General features: G+C 44.6%; 1 protein-coding gene across 1 annotated transcript in view; it reads right to left on the bottom strand.

Moving 5' to 3' along the window:
* Positions 1-10,801, bottom strand: part of LOC144766682 (opsin-5-like) — a 602,462-nt gene extending 591,661 nt beyond the window's left edge. The window contains exon 1 of the mRNA XM_078650455.1: positions 10,430-10,801. The gene's annotated coding sequence lies outside the window, so the exon portion shown is untranslated. The remainder of the gene's footprint in view (positions 1-10,429) is intronic.
* Between the last annotated feature and the right edge of the window lie 1,969 nt (positions 10,802-12,770).

Genomic DNA, 12,770 nt, shown 5'->3' with positions numbered 1-12,770 from the left:
GCAGTTTCCACTTGAAGATATTCATTCGTGTCCACTGTCTCCAGATGATTCATAAGGACTTTGCGAGCTATGCTCACTTCTGCTGCGCTGTCTAGCATTGTCTGAGCCCACTCTCCGTTTTTCAGTTGTGTCCTCAGTATTCTCGGCATTGTTAACTACCTTGATACTGGCTACCTTCTTTTTTGGAAATTGTAATTTCTTTTTTTGTTGAGCAGGTTCCTTGTCTTTGGACTTGGCGTGCTCTTCTCTTTGTTCTGATCGTCCTCTTCTTTCCGATTTCTGCGAGGAAGTCTGAAAAGATTGAGAGGGACGTGTATCAATGTCTTGATATCTATCAGGTTTTTTAATATTATCCCTATTTCTAAGGTTATATCTTTTCCCAGAGGGGTCACTCTGGGGTGACCTGTGTCTCTGGTTCGGAGATTTCTCCCTTCGCCTAGGAGACCTTCCTCGGGACTGGAATTTCTTTTCTTTTGGATTGGATTGTTTGTTTCCATCCCAGTTCTTTTTTGGTGAATTATTATTAAAAAATATTTTTTCTGGACTTTCAGTCAGTTGCGGTTTTACTGGTATTCCACCTAAACTATCTCTACCTAGTTCCTCATAGGATTTTTCTATGATTCTGGCAATTTCAGCTGGTTGCTCTGCTATATCCGTCTCTTTTAACCTTTGGCGGATCGCCACGTTTGCTGCTTCACCTTTTATATTGGCTAATAATATAGCCGAGACCTGCTTGAAGTCTTTCAGTAATTTCATACCAAGAGTTAAAGCTGGTTCTGGACCGTATTCATCTTGAATTTGTTTTAGCACATCTGGTATTACCGAAATGGATGGAACACCGTGCGTTTTTGTGTAGATTGAAGCAAAGACTGTACCCCAAGTGTCACAGTCCTCTATGTGTGGTGCGATTCCCATTGGGAGACATATAGTCAGAATCCTGTGTTTTTCTAGTGGGGTGGTGTCAGGAAACACCGCCTCTATTTGGGTGATTTTCTGTGCCAACCAGAATGGTATCTGTTCCCGTTTAGCCGGAACTTTACCTAGGCAGGATTGGATGTTCTGTGGTGTGATTTTATTTGTGTTCCCCTGGTGAGGGGTCAGCTGTGGAAGTTTAATCGCTGGCTGAATTGTTGAAGTCCGCATTACATACTGGACTAATTGTCTATGAATTTTTAGTAATTGTTTTAGCTGTATTAACAGCTCTCCTGTAGACATTCCTTTGATGTCTGGGTGTGGTGTGTATCCGGCTAAGACCGGCCACGTTGCTCCTGGTCTACCTAAAGGACCGAGCCTGGTGATGTGATTATTATGTATTAGGGCGCCATCAAATAAGAGCAAATGCTCTTGGAATTTGAGTGGTACTTCCACCTCCTCGAAAGGAGTGTAAATGTCGGGTGGAACCTCTATTTTGTAATAGTGGAAGTACTTTGTTACAGCATTTGCTGCTGGAAAATTTATCCATGTATAGTATACCTCTGTCTGCCGATATTCGTGTGCCTCAATTACGAATATGACTGTGCCACCTCTAGGTGTCAGTCCATTTTCTATACGTTTTAAGGTTATAGATTTCCTTTTGGCGACCGGGATGAGTATTATATCCCCGTCCGCATCTAGTGCTGCAGTATCAGCTGCTACTATTTCAGCTGCTAATCTAACTGCCTCTCTTTCTTCATCACTGTCTCCCATTTTACCGACAGGATGGTATTATGTTTGTTTGCAGATCAGGTTTCTTATGGAACAAAGATTAGATGCACAATATTTTGGAACTGTTTATCCTTCAACGTTGACTATACCAAGAACCTTACATAGGAGTTCCCTCCTGCGAGGTTTTGGAGGATATTACCTTTCACCCACTCCAGACGTCTTTGGAGTATTTGGGAAAAGGGGTCTGAGTGAGAAAGCACGACTGAGTTACTCTAAATGTCTTACGTTAGTTTTATCGCCCTTTCCAAACGCGTTGGGCGCCATGTAGTGTAGTTCCTATCTTCCCAATAGGCTCTGCGCATTGGAATAATACCTACAGCAGTAAAGGCCTAGGCCAGACGTTAACTAGGTCTACTACTGTCGATACTAGACTTAAGTTTTGGGTTTGCCAGCGTAGCTCAGAGTTCGCTAGAAACTTTCTCGAATGTTCAGGAAACAATTAACTCCCCTGATTAGACAAGAAGGGATTTAGTTTCTGACAACCATAGAACATGACAACTTTGCTCTCCCCTAATCAAGAGTGTATCTCCAGAGTCGTGTGAGCACAAGGCAATTATTTTACTCAGTCAGTACGTGCATTCTTAGTCTCATCAGATTGTAGAGAAAAGGAAGAGACGGGCGTGTTCAATAAAAAGGTGTTATTTATTGATCAGTCTCTTTTCTCGTACAAGAGAAATGGATCGATATTATTGCAATACTTATAGTTAAGTAAAGTGCATACATTAAAAGCAATAGTATAAAATAATACTGTAAAAACATTGATATGGTTTCTGAGCCATATGATGTTTAAAATGATTAAAATATATTTACATACACATATACATTTGACTAAACGTACTCAACTGGTGTTTCTAAATACGCCTACCCCGTGTATCTGACCTAAGTCTAATGCGTGGGCGGGAATAGAAAGTTACAGTTTAAGTTAAGTTTGTTTTTGCCAAGTGAATAACTAAAGAATTCTCTGTGAGGGGTTATTCAGTTCTGTACCTGGAAGTTAGGATGAATGAGGAATGGTATCTCTTTCTCTGGTCTCGATATTCCAGGCTGCCTGCGAGGGCTGCCCGAAAGCGCCGGTGCTGGGTCTCTCGGTAGGAGATAGCAGCGCGTCTCTCAGCGCGTCAGGAAGGCGGGGCTGCTGCCAGCGGGGTCTGCTCTGCTCTTGGCTTCGGCAAGTATGGCTGCTCCGTCTCGTCACCACGCGTGTGTTTGCATAGGGCAAGATCGGCAATATTTATACCTTAAAGGTGCCGAGATTGACGTAAGGATGGACATAGATACGTCAATAAAGATGTCATACGACTTGCTCGTTAGCACATTCTTTTACTGAAGTTCTCTGTGAAATCAAAACAATGGCCGCACGGATTTTCCAGGTTGTCATAGGTTTGATTTGTTATGAGAACGTCGTATGCCTTATCAGGGGCTGGAGGAATGTCGCTTGTCTAATTAGATCTCAAGCGTTATGACCTAATCAGATAACACGTTCCTGTGCCGTAGTGTGACTGCGTCAGATAACGGTATCTGCATCATGGGGGCTTTTCTTGCCTCATGGGCTGACTGTTAGTTAACTTGATAGTTAGTTTAACCAGAATAGGGTCAGGAATAGGGGGATCGATTCAGAACCTATAGGAATACATGACATCACCACATTGCAAATGCCGCCAAGTAGAGTCCTCACCTCTGCACACACCCATCTTCACCACATTGCAAACGCCTCCAAGAAGAGTGCTCAACTCCGTGCACACACATTTTCACCACATTGCAAATGCCTTCAATAAGAGTCCTCACTTCCGCACACACACATCTTCACCACATTGCAAATGCCTCCAAGAAGAGTCCTCACCTCCGTGCACACACACCTTCACCACATTGCAAACACCTCCAATAAGAGTCTTCACCTCCGCACACACACATCCTCACCACATTGCAGATGCCTTCAAGAAGAGTGCTCAACTCCGTGCACACACATCTTCACCACATTGCAAATGCCTCCAAGAAGAATGGTTGTGGACTTGGATGGAGCAAAGAGTGGGGGATAACTTGTTCAGTACAAGGTAAGCAGCGTAGTAGAGAAGAGTATCTTAGAGCTAGAGTAAAGAGAGCACATGCTGATGCGAAGTACCTCAAACAATCACATAACATATGATATTCCATTGTTGAACTGTTCAAAGATTGATCCATGAAACAACAATAATTTAGGGAAGACTCCACGGGAATTGAGTTGGATTACCATTTGTATGAAATTATTTATGCTTTATTCCCAAATCCTTTAGAAAGATGATGTAAACTTTTAGGAATTACAGAACAGGATCCAACCCAGTGGCGGCTCCTCCGCTATGGAGGAGGAGCATCGCCCCACTGCTTTCTCGCAGTGTGAAAAGCAAAAACAAAATGAAAATAACTTTCAGTGATTACCATTTTATGTTTGCTTCGCTGTGGATGGGTGGTCGGGGCTGCTCTGCTAACTGAGCAGGGCCGGGGGGGGGGTAGTGGTTTGCCCACTACTATGTGTGCAATTACTGTTTGGTCGGCCCTCTCGGGCCGCCCAAACCAGTCATGCGTACATTCCCCTTCTCCATGCAGGCTGCATTACAGCCTGCATGGATAACATGCACACCCCTCCAGCACCTGGCTGTGCACTGTGTCACGGTGCCCAGACCAATCACAATGCTGCATTACAGAGTTGTGATTGGCCTAGAGGAAGGAGCCGAGCCTGGCTGCCTGCTTCCTGTTCCTGGAGTCGGAGACAGGAGTGCAGGAGCAGAGACACGGGACCAGGCCTAAAGGTACGTTTTTATTTTATTTAATAATAATGCTTCCTCCCTCGTGACCCCCCACCGCACCCCCCACCCGCAAGCCATGCCGGCTGCAACTCATCCAAACACATTTGGTGTAAAAATTGAAAGAGGCACAGCATTCTTGGTAACCTAGTCATCTGCTCAGGTTGATGCAATATTACACTGTATAGGTAACTGTTTGGGTGGAAGTTTCTGGGCTTAGGTGCTACAATTGTCAGGGCCCAATTATGTGGTGGCACATTCCTTGCAAAGGGCTTCACCCAAGAGCCATTATGGGCATTAGTATAGAGGGAAATGGAAGAATGTGACCTCTCAATTTGTCAACGTTAGTACAAAATTAATATCAAACGTTCCTTGATGGTGTTTCTTGGGTGGTCTTTATTTATTGTTCCATACACGAAAAGGACAGCCGACACGTGTTTCACCCTAGTGGCCTATTGGCCGTGAGCTTTTTCAAGGCAGAATTCGGTTATGTAGACAAAAGGTTTTGTTCCAGGACCGCAGAGACTGAATACCTTCCTTTTAGAGAATCACGAACTTTACCTGTCTACATAACCGAATTCTGCCTTGAAAAAGCCCACGGCCAATAGGCCACTAGGGCGAAACACGTGTCGGCTGTCCTTTTCGTGTATGAACAATAAATAAAGACCACGCATGAAACACCATCAAGGAACGTTTGATATTCATTTTGTACTAACGTTGACAAATCGAGATGGCACAGTCTTCCATTTCCTGCAATATTACACTGTAGTGGGATGCTGACTTTTAATACATCCATTGAGATCGGTAGTTCAGTGTATGAGGTATCAGTGGGGCAGAGGTGACAGCTACAGCAAAATGTTATATTAGAATATTTGATCACATCATTTTTAGGCAGATATTATCCAACTGGTGGAAACCCCCGACTGAGCAATAGCTTTATTTAATTTTTTTAAGAGCACATGCACATGGGTAGGTGAATATATACGTACATATTCTCTTTTATTGTGTTGTATTGCTTCAGTTTGCTCGTCCTGTCAAGCAGCCAATAATGGGGTTTAAGACGAAATATTGATAAAGCGAAGACAAAGCCCTGCCCCAAACCCTCTATCCAATCCACCCTTTGCTAATGGAAATGATGCTTGCCCTCTGCAGACCATATATATCTATATATCACCCGACACACACTGCCAACCTTATCTACATAATACACCTTTCAGGTATTTCCAACACACCACTCGAAATATTTTATTGTTGGCAACTGACAGAGCAAACACTGAGTCTAAATTATCTACTCATAGGATATGGTGCTCAACAAAAACCTAATGTAATTCAAGCTTGGCCTGCCCTAAATGAACACTAGCCTGGCTGTTTGGTATCTGGAGTAATGTAGTCAAAGCAGTGTGACACCACTCATCTTCCGCCCCACTCTCCACACTCCCCATGGCTGATTGTATCCGATTCCTCAGATCATACATAAATTCTTCCAAAGATGTAGCTCTGCGATACAGGGATATAGGGCCAGATGTAGAACGGCAAATACCGGTCGGTAACGGCCGATTTCGGCTGTTACCGACCGGTATTTGGTGTTTGACATGTAGGGGGCCTTATAATGACAGAATCTGTGTATTTACCGATTCGGTAAATTTACCGATTCTGTGAAATACCGAATCGGTAAATACAGATGTAGGTGACACTTCAAACAGTGCCACAGGCCATTACCGATTCGTTATTTACCATGTAATACTATTGCATGGTAAATAACGAATTCAAGTGTACATGCACATCTGTGAATGTACACCACACATACATGCCCTAAGGGCAATTTTACCGATTCGGTATTCATGAATCGGCCCTAAGGGCATGTATGTGTGTCACATGGCACACAAGCCAGAAACAGGGGTGCAACAGGGTGTCAAAGTGACACCCTGTCCCCCTTGGCAATTCGGTAATTTTACCGATTCGGTAATTACCGAATCGGTATTTGCCATTGATTCCTATGGGCTTCAAGGCCCATAGGAATCAATGACAAATACCGATTCGGTAATTACAGAATCGGTAAATACTGAATCCTACAGATTCGGTATTTTTTACCGAATAATTACCTACATTAGATTTACCGATTCATGAATACCGAATCGGTAAAATTCTGTATTTATGAATCGGTAAATCTAATTTACCTACATCTAGCCCATAGTCTTTATAAATTTATATGCATTGCGTAATTCTTGTGTAGACCTCAAAGCACATACTCTATGCATGCACAACTGCAAATACTCTATCTGGATGCTGCTGTGAATGGAAGCGCGGTTCCTCTCGCGGAAATGTTCCACGACATTGAGCCATGGTCCAATGCCAAGACACATATACAGTGCTGCCAAGGCATCCTTCAAGTAGGCTGCTTCCAACATTCAAATACATGTATCAAGCTGACCTCCAAATGTTCTTTCCTTCTCAAGAACTCCACCACTAAGGGAATGTCTCCTCAACCAGAAGTCAGATATACATTCCTGTTTCTGGCCTCAATGTAAAAACGTCAGAGCAGTGGCGTAGCAAGGGAGCTAATACAAGCGATGAATGTTCCTACTCCAAGGAGGGTCAGTAATATACATCCGCGATTGGGGTGCAGCGGAACCATGGATTGTGGTGCCACTGGAGCGGCTGACGCGACTGTAGTGCTGACATTACACCCCTGCTCCAGGGTACTTTCTTTCTGATAATAAGCCAAAATACTTGATCCAGTTATTGTCACCTTTAGTCAGCTATTAGTATTAAATGATCATAGATGCAGATGAAAATGCCACTGTAAAACTATTTACCAGGTAAGGAGTGTCCTGAGGGAGTGGTGGGGGGTGGGGAAAGGAGACTAAGGTAAGCTGTATTCACTCTAACATCTCTCTTCATTCGATGTTATGTGAATTTAAAGCATTTTTGGTGGATTGCACAGTGTCCTACACCTTCCAATGCATTCATGACCAACGGCTCTCTGATTACCGTGGACACAGGCAAGCTAATATCACAGCGGGCGGATGCATTTCCTGTAAAAATAAAATGTATGCAACTCATATGGAGAGCCAGTGGAATTATGTGATTCTGCAACTGCTGTGTTTTATACTAGGGGTGGGCGGAATTTGCGTAGTCGTGCTACGCAAAGCTCTGCAAAACGGTAAAAAATCTCCGGGAGCACGCAAAAGTTCCGCAAACACATGGATTTGCTTGTTCCGTGTGTTTGCGATGCTTTTTTCCTGTTTCGCGAACGCTGTTTGCAAGCTCGCTGAGAAATATCTCCCGAACCCGCATTTTGAAAGCGCGCAGAAGTAAAAAATTCCACGAAGACGCAGATCGCGGAATTTTTGGCAATTCCGCAGTCTCCGCGGAACGCGAAATTACCCAAATTCCGCAAGCGGAGCGGAATTTGCCCCTCAAGCCTATTTTATACAGCGTTATGAATTTACTGCATTTGCTCCTATCCATCACCTGCTTCACAGATTGCAGATTGCATCAAAAAATTAGTAACTGGATCAAACAGGTCAAATTTTACTAGAAAGGCACCTCGTGTTTGGAATGTCAAAGGCGCAAGTGGGTGACAGGCAGTCCTGCTGTCCTGAGCTGCTAAGGAAGGAATGCAGAATAAGGCTCCTCCTTCTATAAAACAGTTATGTCAACTACAAGGTAGCTTGCACCAGTTGCTTCTTCTGATTGGTTATTTGCTAAATACGTTTATTTTTAAATATCAGACTAACTGACTGATATTTTGAGTGCCTGATGTATGTTTCTACCAAACTTTTTATTTGTTTATTTAGTTATTTATAAAGTGCAGCTAAACTTGCAAGTTTGGGAGTGCTGTACCAGACCTCTCAACTCACCCTTATTGTGACTCATTGCACCAGCCCAATGATGGAGCAAACCTCAAAAGGGATTACCCTCTCTGCAAAGACAGTTAACCCTAACAATATATTTCATCGATGTTGATATAAATGGAGTTACCTTCCAGAATCTCTCCCACCCAACCTTCTTGGAGATCTAAAAGGTTAATAGAATGTTGTGCAGCCACCAAGCATCAACAAAACAAAGAACAGTAGGAAGAGAGGAAGAATTTTGGAAAGTGGTGGAAGGAGAAATCTGATCTGATGTAATATGCATGGGTCCAAGTATACATCTTATAAGAGAACATTGAGCAACATTTTTGCTGGGGCATTTATGGTAATTTCCAAAATGTAAATGCTAGGCTTATTCTCACCACCACCTAAACTCAGCACTTTCTATTAATTTGGTGGCATAATTTGCTCACCAGGGGCCATACCGTAGCAGGGGAACATTGACATTACAGTGTGTGCTCATCGGTGTGAAAGAATGCCTTTTGCCCACACTCCCATTAACCGGTGCTTAATTTGAGCCAGTGGTTAAAAGTGCTGAGCACCGGCACTCATTTTTGGGGATTGTGACTTAATTTTAATCATCAGACATTGACCCTGACCAAGAGAAGCAAAAGGCTGAAGGGGGATATAAGAGAAAGATAACTATAGAAAGCAACCATGAGGTGGGAGAAAGAGATCAAAAAGAACATGGACGAGTGCGAAAAAGAGACATTACTGTAGGTTGGAAGAAAGGGGCGTGAGGTGGAAACAAGACTGGACAGCTGAGGTATTCAACAACCCTGGCATTTGGCAGTGGTTTATCGGAAGATTTGGGACTCTGAGCATATTTCTTTGTTTTTTTACAAATGTATCATGGCCATTGCAGAAGTTTGCAAACAGATGCATCTGGGACATGTGGTGAATGTCAAACATGTAACTAATCCACAGAGGGAACTCTGGACAGGAGGCATGAATGGCTCGATGTGTTTTCAGCGCCTGGATACCCTTGCAGCGCTCTACAAATCCACAGTACATTGCATTACACTACATGAAGGCTCTTATTGACCCACTGGACTTTACCCCAAAGGACAGGCAAGGTGTCCTTCCAAAGGGTGGCTACAAAGGCATGCACCCAGAGAATCTGGCCATACCCAGGCTAACGGAGTGCCCTCGTGCATACCCTGCACCCCAGCCATTAAGAGTGGCTTAAGAACATGTGCCTGGACAGCGCAGCGAGCATCTACACAGCTGGGAATGTGATTACCAGCATGCTGTCTGCACTGGTCATGTGCCACACACCTGAAAGCACCACTTACCTCCATTTAATATGCACTCCATGGAGCAGTCGATTTAACCTTTTCAGTATTGCAAAGTAACAAACGAATTAAAGTTATATTCTATGCGCTGCTAGCATGAAAGGGAAAGAAGGAGAAGCAGTGGCGTCACTAGAATGGAATTTTAGGGAGCACACATTGTGCCACAGATAAAAGCTGAGGAAGACACCTACATAGATCAATTGAAACGAGTGTATGTTCGTCTTTGTGGATGGATGGATGGATGGATGAATGGATGGAGGGAGGGGTGGATGAATGGATAGATGGGGTTAGTGGGTGGGTGGACGGATGGATGGAGGGATAGGTGAGTGGGTGGGTGAATGGATGGATAGGTTGGTGGGTGGGTGGGTGGGTGGACGGATGGATGGATAGATAGATTTAGTTAAGCATTACTAGCAGGAAAAATACTGCTTTACAGTGAAAGGTAGACAGGCAAATGAATGTGTCCTGCAAGGTGCAGTTCTGTGCTGCTACCTGGTACATCCAACAGGTGTGATGGTGGGGAGCAAGGTGGGCCAGATAACCAGAGCTGGGCACGTCTCCCATCTGTCCGTCCCCAATCCCAGCCCCGGGAGATGTCAGTAAGCAGAGGATTCGCCCACACAAGTAGTTGCATTTAACGCATTTGAATAGCGGAGAATCGTGTATTTTCTCCAAATGTCATTATGACAAAAAAGGAACAGGTTCAAACTAGTTTGCTCCGCAACAAAACTTCAGTTAACAGCAAATTCCACAAAATAAAGTAAATACAACTCTTTACCTTACAAGTATACGAGTTCCTCTTGAGGGGGTTCACTCATTTGCAGAAGTTTAATTCCCTGGACACAGCTCCCTCTGCTCCCCAAGTCACCCGGAGCTGCATCCCAAAAGTGTTGCTGGACAATTATCCTCTCTTTTGACCCCAGGATGTCGCGTGTCGCGCATGACGGCTCGGACACTCCTAGTTTGCATCACGTCGGCACCCAGAGGCGCAAGAGCATAGTAATTTTACCTCCGAACGCTAATTAAAGGGCCTGGGGATGTGCTGTTAGCATGCGAGGGCGGGTAGGCGGTGTCCTCTCCTAGCGCCTGAAGGGTGCCACGCAGTGGCTCTCTAGGCGCTCTGCTGCGGGATCTGCCGCTTTTGAGACATTCCTCCCGGTCCGCGCGGCGTGTCTGTCCAGGGTCTCGCGCTGAATAAGGAGCAGCGCATAGAGCTGTCCAGTCCTGCTACAGTGGTCTGCACTGCACACTGTACCGAGGGCTTCAGCAGCACTGGCGGCTCTGCTCATCTCGCAGCGCGCGCTGCATTCCTGCTCCTGGGGTGAGCTCACACACTCTGAGAAGTTTATGCAGCGCCGACTCTGCCTCAACCATGTGAGCACAGGGGGGAGGGGGGTATCAACAATGTATACAAGGGCGGCACTACAAGGTAAACACAGCCAGCACCTATGCAATACATCCACCGAAGGACCATTGTGCAGGGAGGGGGGGGGGGGGATTGGGCAAGGGTTAGGGACCCGGGTCTTACATGCACGAAAGGCTTAATGTGCAGTAGGAGCACCCAGGTCTCACGTGCATCTAAAGCTTAGAGTGTAAGGGGTAGTGCCAAGGTCATACATAACCTTTGTATAACTCTATGACCCTTGTAAAGCGCTCTGAACCCTAACGGGTCAAGTTCGTGCTCTTTAAAACACGAAATAAATAGCTAAATAAATAAATAATACATGAGAACCTGAGATTTGTTTTTATACTGCTACATTTACTTTAAGTTCAATGAATGCCAGGAAAAGTATGTTGTTCTAACGTAATTAACCATCCCCACAATGGTTGGGGATGGCTCATTAACCCGTTGGCTGCGCCGCCGATTTTGCGGAAGTGCGGCACTTCCACAAAACGGGCAGGGCTGCGTCGGCCATTGGCCGACGGCAGCACCAGCGAGGTAGTGCTGCCATCGGCCAATGGCCAACGAACAGCATGGAAGGGGTTAATTATGCACCTTGCACTTTACACTTTGCACTATCTGTAGCCTACGTGTCCTGGATCTGTTATTAAAACCATGTAATGCTGCTATAAATTTACTGTTTACATTAGGAGAACTGACGCAGTTTATGCACTTTAATTTAAACTTTGCACTTCTGAAGCCTACTTGTCCTGGATCTCCATTACTAAAATTATGTAATGCTGCTATGAGTCTATTGTTTACATTAGCAGAATTGACGCAGTTTATGATGTTTAATGGAATCAGTATTTGTATCCCATTTTTATTATGGATGTCAACTTTTTTAATTGTTCTTTTATGTAATGTGATTATATTGTGCTTTTATGGTTGTATGTTTCAACCTAATAAAGCTTATTTGAATTGAATTGAAATAATACATGTACAAAATGCTTAGTGTGCAAATGAAGCCCCCAGGTCATGCATGCACCAAAGGCTGAGTGTGCAAAGGAGAGCACCCATGTCACACATGCCCCAGAGGCTTAGGGGCATATTTACGATAAAATGTCACAGCACGGAGCTGCGCCAGATTTGGCACCTGCGCTCCAATATTTTTTTAAAAAAAACAGGGATGCGCCGAATTCACAAGAATACGGCGCATCTCTTTGTTTCCCATAACGCTGGTGCCTAAAAAGCTGTGTAGCGCCAGTGCAGGCACTCTACCGCCATGCTGCAAGGGTGTCTGCACCGCAGGGGCAGATTATTATGCGCACAAAGGGACTCCGTCCTGCACATAAACAATCAAAGATGGCAATTTGCACCTTCTATGTGTGCTGCATAGAAGAAGTAAAAAACGAGGAAAATGAATGTTTTCCATTCTAACGCCTGGTATTCCTTGGCATGGGTTTGTGGCCCTGCCTCGGCCTTGTAAATCGGGGGCAGCGTCAAAAAGCAATGGGTGTTTTGGTGGAACGCCACAACAACACACATTGCATGCCCCGTTGTCACAGCGGACTGTAACGCAAAGTGACTTGGTGCCATCTTGTAAATATGGAAAATGGCAGTGCACCACCAGAACGTCCAAAAAAGTGACGCTCCGGTGGCGGTGAGGGCTTGTAAATATGTCCTAGTGTGGAAAGGGAGCACCCAGGTCACGCATTCACCAAAGCTGCAGTATGCAAAA

Source organism: Lissotriton helveticus, chromosome 7 (genome assembly GCF_964261635.1).
Source record: "Lissotriton helveticus chromosome 7, aLisHel1.1, whole genome shotgun sequence".
NCBI classification, from domain to species: domain Eukaryota; kingdom Metazoa; phylum Chordata; class Amphibia; order Caudata; family Salamandridae; genus Lissotriton; species Lissotriton helveticus.
This window is presented reverse-complemented; position numbering and strand designations above follow the sequence as displayed.